Below are 23,427 nucleotides of genomic sequence, written 5' to 3' on the forward strand. Positions count from 1 at the left end.
GATTAATAGACATCTATAGAACACTCCATCCAAACACAAAAGAATATACCTTCTTCTCAGTGCCACATGGAACCTTCTCTAAAATTGACCAGATACTTGGCAACATAGCAAACATCCACAGATACAAAAAAAATGAAATATCCCCCTGTATCTTATCAGATCACCATGCTTTAAAGTTAGAATTCAACAGCAACACAAATTAAAGAAAACCTACTCACTCATGGAAACTGAAAAACACCCAATTGCACCATTACTGGGACGAGGAAGAAAAAAAAAGAAAAAAAGAAATTAAAGACTTCTTAGAATATAATGAGAATGAAGACACAACATATCCAAACATATGGGGCAGTTTGAAAGGAGTGCTAAGAGGAAAGTGCATAGCACTAAATTCCCACATGAAGAAACTGGAGAATAGTCACACTAGAGGATTGAGAGAACAACTGAACGTTTTAGAAGAAAAGAGGGAAACTCACCATGGAGGAGTAGACACCAGGAAATAATCGAACTGAGGGTTGATATCAATAAAATAGAAACTAGAAAAACATTACAAATAATTACTGAAAAAAGAGTTGGTTCTTTGAGAAGATCAAAAAAAAAACACAAACCTCTATTGAAACTAACCAAAAGGCAAAGAGAGCATGCTAATTAAAAAGTTAGAAAAGAAAGGGGGATATAACAACAGACACTGAGGAAATCCAGAGAATCATCAGGTCATAATTTGAAAACCTGTACTCCACAAAATTCGAAAATCTAAAGGAAATAGACAATTTTCTGGGTAGATATCACTTACCAAAATTAAACCAAGAACAGATAAGCAGTTTAAATCGACCTATAACACCTAATGAAATAGAAACAGTCATCAAAAGTCTCCCAACCAAAAAAGGCCCAGGGTCAGATGGCTTCACTGCAGAATTCTACCAGAAATTCAAACAAGAGCTAATACAAATACTCCTCAAATTTTCAACACAATAGAAGCAGCAGCAGGGACACTGCCAAATTCTTTTTAAGAGGCTACAATTACTTTGATACCCAAGCCACACAAAGATACAATGAAAAAAAAAGAGAATTACAGACCAATATCCCTCATGAACATCGATGCAAAAATACCCAACAAAATATTGGCAAATCAAATCCAAGAACTCATCAGAAAAATCATCCACGATGATCAAGTAGGCTTCATGCCAGGAATGCAAGGATGATTCAACATTATGGAAATCTATCAATGTAATCTATCATATAAACAAACTGAAAATGCAAAACCACAAGATCATCTCACTAGATGCTGAAAAAGCCTTTCACAAAATCCAACATCCCTTCAAGATAAAGATCTTGGAGAGAACAGGAATAACAGAAAATATATGCATATGATAAAAGCAATATATAGCAAACCAACAGCCAACATCAAACTAAATGGAGAGAAACTCAAATCGATTCCTCTAAAATCAGGGACACGACAAGGTTGTTCACTCTCTCTCTATCTCTTCAATATTGTACTTGAATCTCTAGTTAGAGCAATAAGACAAGAAAAGGAGATCAAGGGCATATAGTTGGAAAGGAAGAAGTCAAACTTTAACTATTTGCAGATGATATGATAGTCTACATAAATTGTTAGACCCCTGAAAACTCAAGTATCCGGGGTCCCAGGCCACGTTCGCGGTCACCCCAATCACCAGGCAGATTCTAGAGCTTGCTGCAAACTGCAAGAGGCTTTATTGTAATTTAACGAGCTAACCCCATGTTATCTCGGGTCTTTCACCCACCCGCCATGGCGGATGGCTAGAAAAGACGGCTCCTAGGTTCTCCCAAAAGATCTTATAGGGCAGCGTAAGGGGAGTATCTAGGGGTACGCACAGGCTCGTGATTGGTGTGCCTCCAGGCTTGGAGGGCTTGCCCTGTGTTGATTGGTCAACTGGTTGTTATGGCCCATAGGCCCTCCCAGGGTGGTTGCTATGCTCTCTACGTCATTGCTGTGCGCTTGTCCGTAAAGCACACCCAGGGTTGTAAAGCATAGCGCCACCAGCTAACTTCCAATTGGCTCCTTGTCACGAGACAGGCATCTGACCTCTAAGTGACCAAGGCAGGTTTAGGGCAAGCACGTGTTCGGCTGTTATGGCTGCCAAAAGGGAAGCCGGTTCCTTCAAAATGACCTGAAAAACTCTACCAGGGAACTCAAAATGATAAACACCTTCACCAAAGTAGCAGGACACAAAATTAACTCAAAAAATCAGTAGCCCTACTATATACAGATGATAAATGCAATGAGAAAAAATATCAGAGAAACATCACTCTTCACAATATCTGCAAACAACATAAAATATCTTGGGGTAACTCTAACCAAACAAGTGAAAGACCTGTAAACTAAGAACTTTGAGTTTTTAAAGAAAGAAATTAAAGAATATACCAGAAAGTGGAAGGATCTCCCATGCTCTCAAAAATGGGAATCAGGGACAGGGAATGAAGACACTGGGCTCTGCATAGGGACATAGTTCTCTTTGCTGTCTCCAGAGTGTGGAGATGGAACCACAATACTGATAGAAGCTGGAGTTAAAGGTGTGGTTGACCATGGACCAAGACTTGGTAACAGGTGACTTTTAAGGGAGCTCATTGATGTCAGTATTGTTTCTCAGGTCAAGGGGTGCTGGCTTTGCTTTTTGGCCAGGCTTGAAGTTGCAATTGACCAGGGGTGGCTGGATCTTGCTTCCTCAGCTGAAGCCTCTATGAATAGGAAGGGCTGTGGACGGGTAGCCCTTGTGGGTCAAAGTGATGGGGCACTGTGCTCATGGGTATGTAGACACTTTGGGAATTGTCCCCTGCTCATTCCATAGCCAGCAAAATAGAAGAACTTGGGTTTACAGGAACATAGTTGTCATCAGAGCTGGCACTGTCTGATGGAACCATGGCATTCTTTTCTGGAGATTTAGCAGACCAGCAGGAAGTTTCTCTGCCTTGTATTGGGTACTTGTAGTCATTGACTGGAGGTCTTTGTTGAGGGTTGCCCCACCGAGGTTTCATTGTCTGACTTAGCTTGGGGTGCCATGGTGGGGGAACTATAGCTGAGTCCACTAGGAGGTCTCCAAATTCCCAACATAGGGTGTTTCTGGGTGCCTTGAAGGTGTACACATCCTGACTATTTGCCTCAGACCCTGTGAGGCTGCCCATGGTGTGGCTGTTAGAAGCCAGGCTACAGGGGAGCTCAAAAGCACTGTCTTTGAATTAGGTATTGTGTCAGCATGGCTTGGGAAGGCTATAGAAACCAGGAACCTGACTGCTGACTCTGTTGATGCAGTCTATTGCCCTGGGCAAGTTTTTGTGTGGCTGTATCACTCTCCTGTCGGGTGCCCTGAGAGAAACTAGCACTCCTCGCATTTTCTGTCCTTCGGCTTATGCACTGATGCAAGTTTTCATACTCCTGAGGTGCACTGGTGGACAAGGCAGGCTGGATGTGGCTTGACAGGGTGGGGGCAGTGGTTAAAGGGTGAAGGGGATGAGGACTTCCTTTCTCAGAGCAAGTGCTGACTGGAGATGCTGACTGAAGAAAGGTTTCTCAGGGGGTCTGTGCTTTCTTTAGTCTGACTGAAGCCACAGATCTGGCAGATGCTCTAATCCTACCTATTTATGTCAGCCTCTGTCTCAGCCACCAGGTAGAATGTACATTCATTGGTCTTGATATCAAACATAAAACTCTTTTAAAGAGTTTTTTTTTTTTTTTTTTTTGCTGAATGTCAGGCCTACATCCACCTGCTTACAGAAGTTTAGGTTGATGATCCACAGGGGTTTCTTGGAGTGTTCATTCTTGCAGTATTCAGAATATCTGGGTCACCACTCATCTGGCCACTCCCCAGGATAAACCAGTGATTCTTCCAAGCATACCACTACAATCTTTTCTCAGGAGGTGATTTTTCCAGCCAGCCAGTGCACACCACATCATTACTGGCTGACTGGAGCCTGCAGTGGGCTTGAGTGGACAAGGGCATGGTCTGATGGGTCAACTGGCTGCTGGTGCACAGCTCACAGGGGAGGGATTCCTCAGAGAATTTCTCATATTTTTAATAATTTTCTTAGCATTATTACTTAATCCAAAGTTAAAATGAGATCTTAACAGTACCTTGTCTCTTTAAACTTTCTCTGTGTATTTTCTCTATTTCAATCCAACTCTCTTAGGAGTTGAGACACCCCCTTTTCAGTGCCTTTACCAATCCAACTCTCTCAGAAGCTGAGGCACCACTTTTCCAGTGCCTTTACCAATCCAACTCTCTCAGAAACTGAGGCACCACTTTTCCAGTGCCTTTACAATCCAACTCTCTCAGGAGTTGAGGTATCTATTTTCCAGTACCCTTTCCAATCCCACCCCACAACTCCTTACTTGCTGGCCAACCTTCTGAGGGTGATCTCTCAGGGTCCTCTTTCTTTCCCGATCTCGGTGGGACCTCCACTTGTGTCTTCCCTTGGGCACCACTAAGTCCAAGTATGTGGCGAAGGCCTGCAGATTTGGATGAACTACAAGATATCTGGTCCATTTTTGAGAGAATGACCCTCACCTTTATTGTGAAGCAGCTGTATACAAACTTACAAAAACCCCAGGTGAAAGGATTCACAACAGGATATTGATGCTAATGGGGTGAGTTCACGAAAACAGGAGGTACCTGTGGTTATGCTGGAAAACAACTCTTAGAGACCCCATGGGGTCTGGGTCACAAAAGCAGAGTGGAAAGAATGTTAGAATCACCAATCCATTTATAATTGGATTTAAGCTACACTTTGTTTGTGTGGCCAATAATCTTAGACTAGAAGTTATGAGACCTAGGTAGAAACATACTACTACTATTCTACTAAAATAATATTATAGTAAAATGACTCTTGATAATATTTTATTATATCCATAGGTCAGAATGGATGTCATTTAACACTCATCAAAGAAGCTTTTTCATGCACTGGGTGGTAAAAAGCACAGAGATCCACAACAAGGGAAAGCAATAAACTTTGGAGTGTCCAGTCCTAAATGGGATGTCTTTATCAGACCCCTTCCCTCGAGACTCAGAGACCTATGGGAAGAGGGAAATGGAAAAATTCTAAAAGCTAAAGGTGATAGAAGGAGCCCGAAGTGATAGAGGTCTTTATAAAATTTGCAGTCTCCGGACAGAATAAGACAGACACACATATGAACTCACAGAAAGTGTAAAAACAAAACCTACACAGGCTCAAGCCACACAGAATCCCAACAAAGATACAGGGGCACAAAGTCCCATCTCTAGAAAAATATGATCAAAATCTATTTTGTAGAAAAAAAAACTAAAAGGAAGATTGTGAAGCTCCAGCCCTAGCCTTTGTAGGTGGAAACTGCTAAGAATAGGGAAATTGGTTTTCTTCAATGGAGTGAAACAGGTATATTATTCTCATTCACTGACTCACACAAGGGCAGACCTACTGATAGCCAGCAAAAATTGGACTCCATGTTTTCTGGAGGTTTTTTATTTTTTTTCTATGTTTGTATTTATTAGAGAGAAACATGAAGTTAGGTAGATTAGAAGGGAGAGAGGATTTAGGAAGAGTTGAAGGGTGAGGAAGAATATAATATAAAGTTTAAAATCTTCAAGAAATCAATAAGTAAAAATGATGGAAGGGTCAATGAAGCACACCGGTAGGTCACCAAGCTTCCAGACCCTGACAACCTTAATTAGTAAATAAACTTGTTTCCATTATTTGCCTTCACCAACTTAGAAAATACACTGGTCTCAGATTCATATTTTCTCAACTATCTACCAAGGAAATTTAATCCCACACAGTCACCCCTCTAATTCCAAATTCATTAATTAGTTTTAATAAGAGTTGTATGAAATAGCCAGAATATATACATCTACATGTACAAGTGTGTAATGTCTCTTAGATAATTATTGACCTTAGGAAGATAAACTAATGGCAGACAATTGATCCCTTAGAGCAGTGGTTCTCAACATGCTAATGTCACCCTTTAATACAGTTCCTCATGTTGTGGTAACACTCAACCATAAAATTACTCTAATTGCTTCTAAATAGCTATAATTTTGCTACTGTTATGAATTGTAATGTAAATATTCATGTTTTTAAATGGTCCTTGGAGACCCATGTGAAAAAGTCATTCCACCCCCAACAGAGTCTTGACAACCAGGTTGAGAATCACTGCCTTAAAGTATTTTCTTAAAGTCATGGAATTATTTTCTAGGATTAGAAGTATTTGAGGATCCCATATTAGGTTCAATACTGTTTTAATAAATAGCAACAAGATTTACAATATAAATAAAAACAGAGTTCAGCTGGTTTTACATTGTATGAGGAAAATTTAAGTAAAGAATTGAGATTTATTCACTCTGGAGATAGTAGAGCATAGCATATAAGGAGAAGGAAGTCAGACTTACTCACATGGAATAGAAAACCAAATAACATGTTGAAGTGGTAGAGGCACAATTGGGAAGAACCTCATCAGTTGCCAGGTTCTGTAAAATGAGAGGTTCCTACTGCTAGACACAGGAATCTAAAGCTTCCTCCATAAGAGACAAAGAAATGAAAGAATTTATACTCTCTTATGCATTCTCAAACAAATGAAAAAAAACCTTTGCTACAAAGATGGGTTTTACAAATATTCATGAACAAGGACAAAGCTAGAAGGTACCATATGCATCAGGATATCTTGTGACAAGTCTTTCAGGAGCTTCATTGCAAAGGATAAAAGCACAAAAACATTGAGTGGAAACAGATGTCCCATAATTCTTTGCTAATTGTTCGGATCCAGGGATGGCATTTCCTTTCATTATTTTCAATCTCTTCAATTTTGTCATGGTTACTCTAGAGTTTTTAGTGTGATAAATATATCCTAAATTGTAGAAAGCATATATGGTAAATGGCTAGCTTTTAGTTAAATTGAAGAAGTTAAGGGGAGAAAAAAAAGGTAAGGTAAAAGATGACATCTGAGAGTCAACTTAAATCTCTGTTGTTATAGATGTACCATATTTAAGATGAAAATGTTATCTTTTCTCCATAGTTCTGGATGCTAGAATTATTTTAAAGTAATTAAATTAATATAAGACTATGTTTGCTCAATTATTCCTTAAAGTGTTTTTCTTAACCTTCTATTAATTACTGATGTTTTAGTAACTAATTCTGACATACATTTGTTGGTGCAATCTCAATATTAGTGTATTAGTAATAAATAATTCCTTTCTGCATATTACCAAGCTACATGGTACAAGAATTATTAAATTTAAATTAAAGCACTCATGGATAATGAATTATCATGCCAGGTTTTTATCTAATTCCATTATATTGTCCTTAAATATCTTTTCTATTGTATTTCTTTTATAGACCTTTGGCACTGTATTAGGTACCACAGTTCCTTCCTTACTTGATTTTTTTAAAATAACTATATACCAAGATGAGGATATAGGACAGGGTAGATAGGTCTGTTGATAAAGTGAATATTCCACAAGCATAGGAACATGAGAATGGCCCTCATTACCAATTTAAAAAGCCTGATTTGGTGGTCTGTACTTGCAATGCCAGCAATGGAGGAGAAACATACAGGTTACTAAGGCTTGCTTAATAGACAACCTCCCCTCTTTAGTGAGTGCTATGTTAGAGACCAACTTTGTGTCAAAAACCAAGGTGGATAGTGACTAAGGAAAGATAACCAAGGATAATTCTTGGCCACTACATAAACACATACTCACCCACACATGCAGTCACACACTGATATCAATACAAACATATAATAAATGGATAAAATATTAAAATATAAAAAATAAATGTAAAAAAAAAGTATATGGATTCTGAGGACCTATTTCAGAATAAACTATGGCCTCCATACAGATATTAGCAGGAATACAAGCTTCATATTCCCACTAGTATACATGCTCACATGCACTAATAATAGTAACAAAGAAAGAAAATAAAAAAATACGCATGACGAAATTGTTCAGTGTGAAAGAAGCTTCTGACACACACGGCCATAGGCAATAATGGAAAGGAATATGTTCCTTATGAGTGTACTCAATGAGCAGGAAAGCATTTAGTGTTGTATAATTTAAATTGATAACATTGAAATATGAAAGCAAAGATGATGTTAATTTTATCTATGACCTCTTTCATTGCTATTGAGGAAAAGTTGAAGATAAAACCATTCATACATAATGTGGAAAAAAAGGCAAGTTATTAAAAGCTGGGAGTGTATTAGAAATATATTTGCACAGGAACAAGTATACTTTATCACAGTTAAACAGAAAAATCCATGAAGACTGTTGACACATCTTGGAAATTGAATGACTTAAGACCAATTTTTGCTATTTTATTTTCTAACCTGACTTCATCATGAGTTATTTATGCATGCCCTTTGTTTAATGCTTTCCTTTAGTCCTGATGCTCTGACTGATCAACTCTGCCAGGAGACACACCATTAAAAACAAGTGCTGAATGCAATCAGAGAAAGTGAAGAGTAGAGAACAAAGACTTCTGTTTCTTGTGTGTGAGACCCTGGTCCATGAGAGGATAATGGTCTTTCATCTCGGCCTGTGGATGAAGCTCCTCCTCTCCACATGATCCCCAACTGGACAAGCTGAGTGCAGTAGCCCTCCTGAAGTAGTGATACCCTTGAGGGTCACTGACACTAGGAAACATGATACTTCCCCAGACTGGCAGTTGTATAGCCTCCACGTTGGAGGACAAAGACACATTATCACCATGAAGCCCACAAAATACTTCATATCCAGAAACTTCCTATTGTTAACCTACACTGACCAAAGAGATGTCCTTGCAGAACACCCTTTTGTGCAGACTGACTGCTGCTACCATGGTGATGTAGATAGAGACCCAGATTCTATGGTGATTATTAACACCTGTTTAGGAAGTTTGCAAGGCATGTTAGAGATAAATGGCACAGCTTATGAAATCATGCCCAAGAAGTCATCTTCAACATTTGAACATCTTGCTTACAAAATGGACAGTGAAGATTCAGAATCATTTTCTATGAGATGTGGGTTGACAGAAGAGGAAATAGAACAACAAATGAGGATTCAAGAAATCAAAGACTCCACACTAATGCAAAGCCAATAGGAGAATTGGTGGACCCATCACAAATACCTTGAATATTATGTGGTACTTGATAATCAACGATATGTTTATAGAGCAAGAAATCTCACATTTTCTATGTGGGAATTGTTGCAGATTGTCAATGAAATAAATGGTTACTATCGTCAGATAGATAGAGGTGATTTTAACGGTACTGGAAGTCTGGACTGACAGAAACCATGTCAATGTAACAGAACCTATATATGATGTCCTACCTAATTTCTGCAGTTGGAAGCAGAGAAACATTGACAGACGCACTACAAATGATCTTACACATCTCTTTACCAGGCAAGGATATGGTCAACATTTGGGGCTGGCTTATGTAGGTACACTTTGCTCAGGTATGGGTTGTGCAGTGAACAGTTTTCTGACAAATTCATTCACAGACATGGCATACATTATAGCACATGAAATGGGTCATAATTTGGGTATGAGTCATGATGAGCAATTCTGTACTTGTGGGTTAAATAACTGCATAATGGTCCCAACAAAAACTACTTCCTATAAATTTAGCAACTGCAGTTATGAAGACCTGTATAAAATGATTACCAGAGAAAGTTGTTTATACAATTATCCAGAAATACAAGTCAGACTGAATATAGCCGTAACCCTGCCCCCTCAAGCCCAATGCAGGAATAATGAAGTTGAAGATGGAGAACAGTGTGACTGTGATCTCCTACATTCTGTGTAGTTGATCCATGCTGTGGAAAAGACTGTCTATTCGAACCTAGTGCTGAATGTTCCTCTAGGCTTTGTTGCAAAGATTGCAAGCTCATACCAACAGGCACAGTATGTAGAGAAAAGAAAACTGAATGTGACCTTCCAGAGTGGTGAATGGAACTTCACCTGAGTGTCCAGAAGATGTGTACATGGTGGACGGAAGCCCATGCAGGGGTCACGGTTATTGGTATCATAAGACATGTCCTACACATGAAGAACACTGCTGGAGCCTTTTTGACAAGACAGCCAAGAGTGCAAATGAGACTTGCTACAGGGAAATGAACACACAGGGTGACCGTTTTTGGTAACTGTGGAAATGATAGCCATAAATACAAAAAATGTGCTAAGGATGATATACTCTGTGGACAAATTCATTGTGCCCATGTACAACAGATTCCACCTATGATAAGCCATCAAACACTGCAGTGGAGTAAGGTCAGAGGTGTCAACTGTTGGAGTATGGACTTTCATTTTGGAATGACAATAGAGGACAGTGGAGCAGTGAGAGATGGCACATCTTGTGGCCATGATAAATTATGCATTAAGAGGAAGTGTGTCCCTAAATCCACATTGGGAATTAGTAACTGTTCAGCATTGCAATGCAATATGCAAGGAGTCTGCAACAATAAACACCACTGCCACTGTGATGAAGACTGGGAGGCACCAGATTGTATTGTAAGTGGCTTTGGAGGTAGTATAGACAGTGGACCACCTCCAGTGAAATATCCTCCTAAGAAGCTCAAAGTTGATAAGTTCATACTAGTTTTTTTTAATTTTTATTTTGGTTTTGTTACTTACCTTGATTCTCATATTTACAAATAGAGAACCATATCGCAAATGCAAACAAGGAAATAAGCGAGGAACTGGAACTGATAGTAAAGAAAGAACAAAACAAATGGAATAATAAGAAAATGTTTACTCTTTAGATAATCCATCATGTATTAGTATGTAAACTTCAGAACATGGAAATATCTCTGTGTGTAAAAAATCCCAGATCATGAATTCTGGAGTCCTCCTTCTTTGAATAGCAAAATAATTCACCACCAAATAAAAGGATGTCCTAACACACTCACACTTTTCTTTATTTTAATCTATCTGTTGCCTTATTCTTAATGTAATTTATGTATACCAGCCATTGGCATAGGTCCAACCCATGATCATTTGCGTGTGTTTCTTTCCATTTGTTTTTTCTCAGGTCCAAATGCCTTCCCATTTCCACTCAGCTGTATCACATAGAGAAAAGGAACCTCCAACTCCCATTTATTCCTGACTATTCCTGTCTTCTAGAAGCTTCCCCTAGGAGAGCCAGAGTGAGATTTGAAACTTGAGAGAATGTTTTGAGGATCCTGGCATGGTTACTGCATTCTCAGCTCTCACCTTGATGGCATCAGTAGGTTTCACTGTGCAGATGATTTTCACACGGATTTGAAAACTCACCAACAGACCTGTCCTAGATAAGGTTTCTCTTTCTAGTATGAAACACCATTACCAAAGCAAGTCTGGGTAGGAAGGATTGATTTGGCTCTGATTTCCTTCTAAATATCCATCATCTGAGGAGCTCAGGACAGGAACTCTCTAATGGGGAAGGAACCTGGAGGCAGGAATTGAGGGAGAGGTCATGGAGTCGTGCTGCATACTGGCTTAGTCCTCCTGGCTTGCTCTGCTTGCTTCTTTAGAACCAAGGATGAATAGCCCAGAAGTGGCACCATGAAAAAAGGGCAGGGACATCCCCCATAAATCACCAAATGAGAAAATGTTTTATAGACTTCTCTACAGCCTAATCTTATACGGGTATTTTCTCAACAGTGTTTCCTCTGCTCAGGTGACTATACCTTATATCAGGTTAACTTAAATTTAGCCAGCACAACACCATTGTCAGCTTTACAGAGTCAGCATACCTATGCAACAGGACACCAAGTATTCTGATCTCTGGTCTGAGCCATATATTATTTCCAGACATGACTACACCAAATCTCTCCTTGGAGGTTATCCTCACAAGCCAGAAAACAGCCTTCAAAGCCATGAACCTACTTCCAACTGACCACTAGTTGCACTGTAGAGAACCACATATTCTAGCTAGCATGCTTGTTCAATTCAAGGATGAGTGTTTCTAATGATGGAGAGATGCTACACTACTCCTATGCTGTAATCCAAGATTTGTCGTTTCCCTTTATTAATATGGAAAGATAATTTAAGCTTGGGTATTATTTCCTTTAAATCTATAACCAAAAATGGTAAATCCTAATGTTCAACAATTAATCACCCTCATTACAAATTGAAATCATGAAGATATTGACAATTTTGTGCCAGGCATTGGTGGCTCACACCTTTAATCCAAGCACTCAGGAGGCAGGCAGATCTCTGTGATTTCGAGGCCAACCTGGTCTACAAAACAAGTTTCAGGACAGCCTCCAAAGCAATACAGAGAAACCCTATCTCAGAAAAATCAAAAACCAAAAAAGTACTGACAAATTTGTGTCAGATTAAATAAATACAAGCAAATTTAGTATTCTTTGAAAATAAAATTAAAATTCTTATTAAATGTTTAAAAAAATATATGCAGAGAGAAGCCTGTATGTAAATTACTGCCTGGCATCCAGTCTAATATAACTACCCATCCTTTACAACAGCCATGGTTTAGGCTTCTCCAAATATCATCCTGTGTGCATCTATCCACAAGTACCTCCTCTGCTGCCTCCAATACACAACTTCACACCAATAGTCTAGCCTGGTGATTGTTTCAGACCAGGCAGTCAATATTTTTCTTCAATCTGCTTTATCTAGCCCTGGTCCCATAAGCAGTACCAAACCCAGTCTGGATACTACTGCCAATGCAATAGCCGGCCTCTACACTTCTGCTGAGTCCCACATTTCATATTACATGCCCTAACCTAATTCAGCCAAGCAAGCCTGAACTGCATTTTCAGAAGCATAAGCTTCTGAAAAGATGTTCCCTGTCTGCAACCAACCAGTGGTCCCATCTGAGCCACCTCTAAACACCCCACAAGGTTTCCATACTTCCTCTTTTCCTTTCAGACAGTAGCCTAGTGAGTTCCCCTAACCTCCTCATCCATACCTTTCCTGCAACACACCAAATCTTGCCTGGGTACCACAGCCAGTGCAAGAAGCTCTAGAGTTGGCCTTGGTCCTCCCTACCTATCCTACAATCCTGAGAACTTTCCCATGTCATTTTATAGCCTGCTCTGAAGCCAGAAATACCCTCAAACTCAAGGCTTGGAAGAGAAATCACATCCTGTAAACTAGCTCAGTACTCTCTGTCCACCTCACTTTACTCCATCCAAGTCATTTCCAATATCTAAATCTAACCATGTCCACAACAAACTCAGAACTAACAAAAGAAGTGCACATGCCCAGATCATATTGGCACAATATCAACAGTATTAAACATCAAACCACTACCTTCTCTCTAATTCTTGCAGGTCTTGAAGAAGTATTTGTAAATGTGAATGGCCTAGATGAACTCTGTGATGCAGAAGATAAAAAGAACAATCATAAGCTTCATCAGAGAACACAAGGAGTTTAAAAGACTCAGTGAAGAAAGAGCTCAGTAAAATTAGGGAGAAGGAACTTAAGGAGGCTAAACTCCTAAGTGATGCCCAAGAAAACAGAAACATGAGACTAATGGAAATGAGGAAGACAATTATGGAAATGAATAAGACAATCCAGGACTTAGGAACAGAATTCAATCAAGAAATAGAAACAATAAAGACTACAGTAGCAGAAATGAAGATATCCTTGAAAAACCCAATAACTCAACAACCAAATGCAAAGAAAAGCCTTGTTTATAGAATGAACCAAGCACAAGGGAGATTATCAGGTTTGAAGTTAAAGTAGATGGTATAGACCAATTAAGGAAGGAACATAATTTTTTAATACAAGAAAGAAACATGGCAATCACCCTTGTCCCCCCTCTGCCCTCTGCCTCCTACTTGAGGTGAGACTGGGCACTTCTCTGCCCCCAACCTCTCCCATGACCCCCAGCTTGCTTCTTCTTGAGCCTCCCCCTGGACAAAAGTGGACCTGCCCAAACTGAAAGGCCCACCCTGAGATCTGAAGCACCTCACACTGGTATCCCCCTCTGCCCTCTGCTCTCTGCCCTCTGCCCTCTGCCCTCTGCCCGCTGCTTGAGGTGATTCTGGGCACTGCTCCGCCCTCAACCTCCCCCATTACCCCTTGCTCACTTCTTCCTGAGCCTCCCCCTGGACAAGACTGGACCTGCCCAAACTGGAAGGAAGTGTCCTGAGTCAGGACACTCCTCACTCTTGGTTCCCCCACTCTTCTCTGCCCTCTTCCATCCTCCCCTGTCTCAGGCCTCTTGTTCTCCTCCTCCAGCCCCTTCTTCCCTTCCCACCTCTTTCCTCTCCAACCATGCCCCATGATCCCACTTTCTTCAGGAGTTCTTTGCCCCCTCCCCTTCTTCAAGGGACTATGCAATCTTCTGTTGGGGTCTTCCATTTTCCTAGCTCTTCTGGCAGTGTGGATTGTAGACTGGTAATCCTTTCCTCTATGTCTAAAAATCACTATATATATATATATATATATATATATATATATATATATGTTTATCCTTTTTGTGACTGGGTTACCTCACTCAGGATGATTTCTTCTAGTTCCATCCATTTGCCTGAATTTCAAGATTCCATTGTTTTTTTTTTTTCTGCTGAGTAGTACTCCATTGTGTAAATGTACCACATTTTCTCCATCCATTCCTCAGTTGAGGGGCATCTAGTTTGCTTCCACATTCTGGCTACTACAAATATTGCTGCTATGCACATAGTTGAACATATGTCTTTGTTGTGTGAATGTGCATTCTTTGAGTATATTTATCAGCATGCACAAATCTTAAATCCCAAAGGATCAAAGACCTCAACATAAATTCTGCCACACTGAATCTTCTAGAAGAGAAGGTAGGTGGTACCCTCAAACAAATTGGTACAGGAGACTGCTTTCTGAGCATAACACCGGTAGCACAAACAATGAAATCGACAATTAATAAATGGGACCTGCTAAAACTGAGAAGCCTGTATAAGGCAAAGTCAGCAAGACAAAATGCCAGCCCAGATAATGGGAAAAGATTTTCATCAACCCCACATCTGACAGAGGGTTCATTTGCAAAATATACAATGAACTCAAGATGCTAGCCTAAAACACCAAACAATGCAATTAAAAAGTGGAGTGGATAAACTAAATAGATAATTCTCAACAGAGGAATCCAAATTGGTTGAAAGACATTTGAGAAAGTGCTCAACATTTTTACCCATCAGGGAAATGCAGCTCAAAACCACTCTGTAATATCATCTTACTCTTATCAGAATCCCTAGTATCTGCCGGGCGTTGGTGGCACACACTTTTAATCCCAGCACTCGGGAGGCAGAGGCAGGGAGATCTCTGTGAGTTCGAGGCCAGCCTGGTCTCAAGAGTGAGTGCCAGAATAGGCTCCAAAGCTACACAGAGAAACCCTGTCTTGAAAAACCAAAAAAAGAAAGAAAGAAAAAGAAAAAGAAACAGAAACAGAATGGCTAGTATCAATAACACCAATGACAGGCTAGGCTGGTGGGAGTGCAAACTTGTACAACCACTTTGTAAATCAGTATGGTGGTTTCTCAGGAAAATGGGTATCAGTCTACCTCAAGATCCAGCAATGCCTCTCTTGGACAAGAAAGGAGATGCCTTGATAGAGGGAAACAATACAGGTATAGAGAGAGGTCTGGCACAGGGGAAATGTTAGGGGATCCACAGGGAGACCCCAGCTAAGAATCCAAGCAGTGGTGGAGAAAAAGCTATTGATGCCCTTCCCCTATAATGAGATTGGTATGTGCCTTGGTTACCATTCCTAGAGCCTTCATCCAGTAGCTGTTTGAAGCAGAAACAGGCACCCACTGCTAAGCACCGAACCAACCTAGAATCCAGTTGTAGAAAGCGAGAAGGGTTGAGCGAAGAAGCCAAGATAGTGCTGCAGAAACCCACAGAAACAGTTGACCTGACCTAGTGAGAGCATGAAGACTCTAGTCATAAAGCTGAGGAAACAGCATTGGACCAAACCAAGCCCTCTGAATGTGGGTGCCAGCTAGGAGGCCAAGACAGTCTATGGGACCTCTAACAGTGCAGTCAGTCTTTAACCCTAGAGCACAAATGGACTTAGGGAGCCCATTCCCTATGGAAGGATACTATTGAAGCCCAGATACAGCATGGAGGGCCTAGGCCCTCCCCCAAACGATATGTCAGACTTTGAAGGTCCCTGGTGGAGGGCCTCACTATCCCTGGGGAGGAGTTTGGGGATGGGTTGGAGGATGCTGGGGGAGAACATGGAAGGATGGAAGGGCAAGGGAATGGGGGGATGGATATGTAAACATGAGTAGTAATTAAAGAACTTAAATAAAAAAAGAAAGAAGCACACAAGAAATGAAAATGCTATGCAAAGCCTTCATATGTGAGAAACTATGAAGAACTCCAGATCTTTGAATTACAGGGTAAGATTAGGTAGTAGTCACATGTCATGGCATAGTTCAGAGCTTCAAGAAAATCATAGAGAGAACTTCCCAAAACTGAGGAAAACCACACTGAGATACAAGAAGCACACTTAACACCATAAAGACAAGAGCAGAAAAGAAAATCCCCACAGCATATCTATTTAAAACACTGTTATTATAAAGAATAAAGAAAGTGTATTGAAAGCTTCAAGACAAGGGAAAAAAAACATGTGGTATATAAAGAAAAACCCAACAGAATAACAGTTGATTTCTCAATAGAAAGTTGAAAAACCAAAAGTGCCTAGAGCAATGCATTCCAATTCCTAAAATATTATGACTGCTAATCTTGAATAATATATCCAGGAAAATTATATTCCATGATCGAAACAGAAAGGAAATTTTTCCAGGATATAAATACACTAAGAAGGGTATATCTAACAGACCAATCGTAAAGGAAATATAGGAAGCAGTATTATAAGCAAAAGAACAGAAGGAGCATATAACAGAGACTGTGAATATAAATATAACATAAGTACCACCGAGAACACAATCAACAACATCCAAAATCAACAACATAAAGACCAGTTAGCACATACAGCACAAGCTGACTGGATAGATCAGAAACAAATCTATTTATCTACAAGTGTCTACAAGAAATGCATCTTAGCCTTAAAGATAGACACTGCTTTAAAATAAAAGGTTAGACAAAAGTACTCCAATCAAATGAAACCAGGAAACCAGGCTGTTTCACACTGTATAATAAAGTCAAGTAAATCTACCCAGAGGAGATAAATCAAGATACTTTATTCTTACCAAGGGAATGGTTAATCAAGAAGCCCTTACTGGATCTTTCCCCAGACATCTGCCATGGTGGGTGGATGAAAGGTCCAAGCTAACATGGGGTTAGCTCGTCAAACAACTGCAATAAAGCCTCATGCTGTTTGCATCAAGCTTTCCCCTCAGCCTGGTGATTGGGGTCGCCATGGTCCTGGGCTGAGATCCTGGGGGGGAGAGCCTCAGGGTCTTTATTTGCAGGCTTGTTCTGGATTTGCAACCACCCCTCTCCTGAGTGGAGTTGATCTTGGAGGTAAGTGGGTACCCTATTCTATTTTGTCTACTGTCTACTGTCTGCCGGCTCTGTCTATTTTGTAAAAGCGCTTTTGGTTCACTTTTCAGTTTGCAGTTGTCCTGGCTGTATTGAGACTGCCTGGACTGCAATCAGCAAACGTGCCCAGAGGATCGCAGACTGCTGTCTTGGGGGATGCCCCAAGAGGAGGTACGGAGGCCCAAGGACACTTGGACCCTCCTCAGTTAGCCATGACTGCAGCTGTCTGGTTCTGCTGCCTGACTGCCCAGCAACATTGCCTTTATTATAAGCGTTGCGGATGGATTGCATTGTCAGTGTTCTTCTCTGTCTATTCTGTCTCTGTGTGTTTTTTCATTGGTTTTCAATTCAGGATCCACCACGACACTCCCTTTTGCTGAGTCAAGTGGCGCTACACAGGGTAACTTTCTTTTTGTGTCTTTGTTTCTGTATGGTTTTTGTAAAGACTGGAGGATGGGAACAGGTTGTGTGACTGGCCAATTAAGCGGGTTTTTTTTATCTGATCTGTTGCAATCCACACCCTGCCTGCCTGCTTTTCGGTGCTGTGTCCGTTTTGTGTTTTCATGTCTGCTGCTTTTGTTAGTTGTATAAATGTAAAGGTCCTATGTTGGGTTAGCTATCGAAATCTGTAAGTAGGCCTTGGGCAGAGGTTTGGGCGGCAGCTTCTGAAGTCTGTAAAAACGGGGGCCCAAGGTTGCCCAATCTGTAGGAGGGTGACTTGGTGGGACCAAGTTGCCTGCTCCATTTGTAAAGGGGCCAGGGGTCCCTAGGTCACCCAATCTGTAGGGGTTGACTTGGTTGTGGACCAAGTTGTTCCCCATATGGCTAGCCAGCTGAAATTCTGAATAGGACCCTAGTGTAGTCTGTGCTGTGTGTTTGTTAAGCCTGGCATCTCTCTCTGTCCTTACTGCCCACACAAGTGTCATGCATGGGTCAGGGGTCTTTTCTTGCTGCCCTGAGCACATGGCATGCGGGATAGGAGTTCCTCTGACATGTGTCATGGGTTAGAGTGTGCTTCGGTGAAGTCCCCTGTCTCCAAGCACATGGTGAGGCTGCTGTTCTGAACTCCAACCACTGCTGCAGCCATCCTGCTGCAGGTGCTGGCACGGCGGCAGGAGTTTCCCTGCCCTGAGCACGTGGCTTGCAAGGCCACCATTTGCCAGGCCTTCTCCATGCTCCACACACGTGGTGTGCAGAATGTTGGAGCAGGAAAACCTCGGGGGTCTCTTTCCCACCCCTGCATCGGCAGAGGGTCTGGGATTATCAGACGCCCCCTTCCCCCAGGTCTCTGCCCTGAGCACACCCAGCTGGGGCAGGTGAACCATGTGGCCTGATCCGGACGTTCTAAAGAAACAGCCTTAAAGTTATTAAAAACTACAAATAGTACTTTGGTAAGAGTTTTTATGTTGACTGAGAAATGAGAAAAAATGTAGGAGACTAAAGTAATAAAGAGGGAAAGGGAAAGAGAAATTTGTCCAAATAAGAATGTCTAAGGGAATCAGAGGAATAAACTGAGGGTATATAAAAAGTTATAGAGGGTCAAAGAAAGTCATAGAAGGTTAGGGGAAAGTTGTCAAAGGTCAGAGGAAAGGTTGTTAAAAGTCAGAGAAAACATGTAAAATGTTTGTTATGGTTTCTCATACTTACAAATACTAAATTTCAAAAATTGGTAATATAAGTTAAAATTTTAACCATATTAAGTTAATTCTGTTTAAAAAGTTCTGTTTATTTCTCAAGTAAATTATGTATGCTTGTTCTAAAATGTTCTGTTTCCTGGCATAATCTAAGTTCTGTTACAAGCATGCAGCTAAAACAAATGGTGCAGGTTACCACCATTTTGCAGTCAGTCACATGGCCAGCTGGTCACGTGGCTGGCTGGTAGCCATTTTGCTGAAGTTGAAAAAGAAACTTGAACCGGCATCTTGACTAAAGGTGACCACATGGAAATTAGGAGGTACCATCTTAAGAACAAGTTTTGCAATTAAGGTTTAAAATGTTAATGCTTCTATATATTACAGAAAGACATTAAGTGATTTTAAATTTCTTTTTAAAAAAGTTTTCTGAATGTTTATGTTTTTTAAAGTGTTTTTATTAATGTTTGTACTTAAAGAGCTTCAATTTAGAATCATTTTTAAGCAAAGCCTAACAATGTAAAGTTCTTGATTTATAAAAGCTGCTAATCTATTATAAGATGTTACAGTTTATGTTTTCAGAAGTTTAAGCAAGCAACTAAAATGTGTACATGTAGCTACTGTTTAAAGAATATAAGGTAACTATATGCAATTTAAATTCAACTGTGCTAAGTTTCAAATATTTTACTAAGTTAAAACTGGTTACAGTCAGACTAAAAATTAATTACAGAAATAAGGATTTACCTAGCCACCTATGTGCTTAAGGTAAGTAACTAGAACAGACAGACAGACCTCTAATACTTCAGAGACCTACAGAATATGGCATTTAAAATGTTATTTTAAAAGTTTATAATATCAGACAGACTGCCAGATCCTGATAGTGACCCAAAGTCTCCAAAGAAGATTATGAGGCACCCCAGATCCTGCACCTCGATGATGACCACACTGACAAGTGAGTGAGATGCTCAGATATGACACCTGCTGCCTGCTAGGACCTGACCAAGACTGTAGACAAAACTGCTGGACACTGGAAAGTTGATTGTACCCCCTTTGCCTAGACAAAACAAGGACAGTCCTTTCCATGTCCCTCTTCCACAGAGAGAAAAAACCTCTAACCTTATAGGCCTGGTGAAGATCGCTGTTTTTTGAGACTTCTACCTCTAACACTAATGGAGAGACTTGGGTATGGCTAATTGTAGATGGACTGGCTCCTGTCACTTTTTAATAGATTCGGAAACTGTATAAAATTCACCGTTCTCAGATCTCTGAAATATTAATGGCTGTTGGCTTGGCAACATCAGGCAGTCAGATCCACAAGACTGTAGTCAGCATGTTAGCTGATAAAGTAGTGACTACCTACTGTTCAAGCACAATCTCAAGGTTTTTAGGTTTATTTTGATTATCATCTAAGTATAAACTTAAAGGGTTTTTCATTAGGCCAAAGGCACCTCTGCCCAATCCATATCTGGATCTCTGGACAGAAGAAAAATGTACATGCTTCTAGCCCAAATCAGTAGTTTTTGCTAGGACTCAAAGTTATAAATATGTTCCTGCTGTTTAAACAGATATCCAGATATCTATTTTTTCTGCACTGTGTGTTTCAGTAAATAAGTTTTAACTTCTGTTCACAGTTTAAACATGTCTTAAACAGGTTTCTGCTTCTGGCAGATACATCTGAGTATCACTTGCTGACTACAGCTCCTAAGATTTGTGAGCCCTGGACTTGCTGTGGATGTGAACCAGTTCAGCTAATGTGGACACCCCCTGTCTCTTCAACAGAGTCTGCCAACCAGCTGCTTCCCCATTGCCTGAATTTCCTTTTCGCTTTTGACTAGCATTTCAGCATTCTTGGGTCCTTAACTTTGTCCCAAATTCAGCAGGAAGTAGCATGGAAAAGAATACATCGACCATTTTCCCTGGTTGAAATACTAAGTCAAAATAAACTCCCTTACATAGGGAATGCCAATATCTTTCACTCCCTGATGGGGATGCCAGAGAGACAGGAATTCCATGATTGGAATCTCCAAAAAAAGAAAATGGGTGAATGAAGGGAGCAGCTCCCCATTTCGGCAACCATAACAGCCTAACACATGCTTGCATGACCTTGCCTTGGTCACTAGGAGGTCTGCCTCATGGCAAGGAACCAATCAGAAGTTAGCTGGTGGTGCTATGTTTTATGGCTCTGGGTGTGCTTTCTGGACAAGTGCACAGCAATGACGTGCAGAGCATAGCAATTGCCCTGGGAGGGCCTATGGGCCATAGCAACCAGTTGGCCAATCAACACAGGGCAAGTCCTCCAAGCCAGGAGGCACACCAATCCTGAGCCTGTGCACACCCCTAAACACTCCCCTTATGCTTCCCTATAAGACATCTGTGCAGTGGCTTCTCGGCATCTTTCCCCAGCCATCCACTTTGGTGGGTGGATGAAAGGCCCAAACTAACATGGGGTTAGCTCAGTAAACAACTGCAATAAAGCCTCGTGCTGTTTGCAAAAAAAAAAAAAAAAAAAAAAAAAAAAAAAAAAAAAGAATCCCTTACTGTCTTCATCATACATGCACCATATGCTTGTGTGCTCTATTTCATAAAAGAATTTACTACTGGGTTTAAGTCACAGACTAACAACAATGCATTAATAGTAGATGATTTCAATACTCTACTTTCTCTTGTACATAGGTGATCTAGATAAAAAAATAAATACAGAGAAATAACAAAAATAACTGATACCACGAATCATAATGTACTTGATATTATCTACAGAATATTGTACCCAAACATGAAAGAGTACATACTTTCTTTTCGTGAGCACATGAAAGCACTGGAGCCAGAATAAACAAAGGATGTCTCATAGATCTTTATGAAAAGATAAAAGGAACTAGTTCTGTGGCTTTGCCCGGCTGGGCTGGTTCCAGAACTTGAGGGAGTCAAGTTTTCAGTTCCTGGGAACTGGACTTTTCCTCTGAAATTCTATGGTTATCAGTCGCAAGCTGTTGGGTGCTTAATCTGTGACACAGTTGAGATAGCCTGTATTCCCTTTGCATAGCATTGCTTGATAAATTACATGCTGAGTCCGTCCCATTTTGTGATAGTTTTCTGCTGACTCTGTAACTGTACTGCAAATAGTACATGAAACAGTGATGCTAAATAAACTTACAGGCATCGGCCATAATCTTGTGTAGTCCTCATGACCCAAGTTTTCTTCCCTGTCCATTTTCTTATCCACAATCGACCCCATTGAAACCTTTCAGTTTGTAACTCTCATTTGTGCAAATTCAAGTCACTGAAGCTTTTCTAAAACAGACCACACTGACAGAGAAATGAAAATAATTACAAATTCAAAGTGATCAGATAACTCATTGTATCATATCTGATGATAATGGAATGAAACTTAAAATTCACAGAAAACAAATCACTCAAATATATGCTAATTTGTAGAAGTTGAACAGCTCATTACTAAATGACAGATGGATCTGAGAAAAAAATCTTTTTTTTGAAACTATATAAAACTGAAAACACAAAACAACAAAACATACGGGATGCATTAAATACAGTCACAGTTCCAAGTACCTTCATTAAAAAATCGGACCTCTAGTACATCATCTACTCATACAATCAAAAAAATGTAAGTAAACAATAGGAAACTAAGCCAATGTCAAAAATTTAAAAAAAAATCAGAGCAGAAACAAGAGAAATATATACAAATAAACAATACCAAAAAAGCAGTGAATCTAGTAAATGGTTCTTTGCATATGAAAATCCATCAATGTAATCCACCATATAAACAAACTGAAAAAGAAAATCACATGATCATCTTACTAGATGCTGAAAAGCCTGTGACAAACTCCAACACCCCTTCATAATAAAGGTCTTGGAGAGATCAGGAATAACAGGAACATACCTAAACATAAAAGCAATATACAGGAAACTCACAGACAACATCAAAATAAATGGAGAGAAACTCAAGGTGATTCTTTTAAATTAAGGAACAACACAAGGCTGTACACTATCTCCATAACTCCTGAATATTGTACTTGAAGTTCTAGCTAGAGCAATAAGACAACAAAAGTAGATCAAGAGGATACATATTGAAAAGGAAGAAGCCAAGTTTTCACTATTTGCAGATGTTATTATAGCTTACATAAGTGACGTGAAAAACTCTACCAGGGAACAAATACACATGATAAAACCTTCAGAAAAGTGACAGGATACAAGCTTAACACACACACACACACACACACACACACACACACACACACACACACAAAGAAAAAACAGTAGCCTCACTATATGCATGTGATAAATGGACTGAGAAAGAAATCAGAGAAACATCACCCTTTACAATAGCCACAAACAACATTAAATCTTTTTGGGTAACACTAACCAAACAAGC

The 23,427-nt window shown here is 40.1% G+C and overlaps 1 pseudogene; it reads left to right on the plus strand.

Annotated features, from left to right (window-relative positions):
• LOC100753247 overlaps nt 1-20,875 on the plus strand; it is a 32,566-nt pseudogene extending 11,691 nt beyond the window's left edge.
• Nucleotides 20,876-23,427: the final 2,552 nt, after the last annotated feature.

This window comes from Cricetulus griseus, assembly GCF_003668045.3.
Source record: "Cricetulus griseus strain 17A/GY chromosome 1 unlocalized genomic scaffold, alternate assembly CriGri-PICRH-1.0 chr1_1, whole genome shotgun sequence".
Lineage (NCBI taxonomy): Eukaryota > Metazoa > Chordata > Mammalia > Rodentia > Cricetidae > Cricetulus > Cricetulus griseus.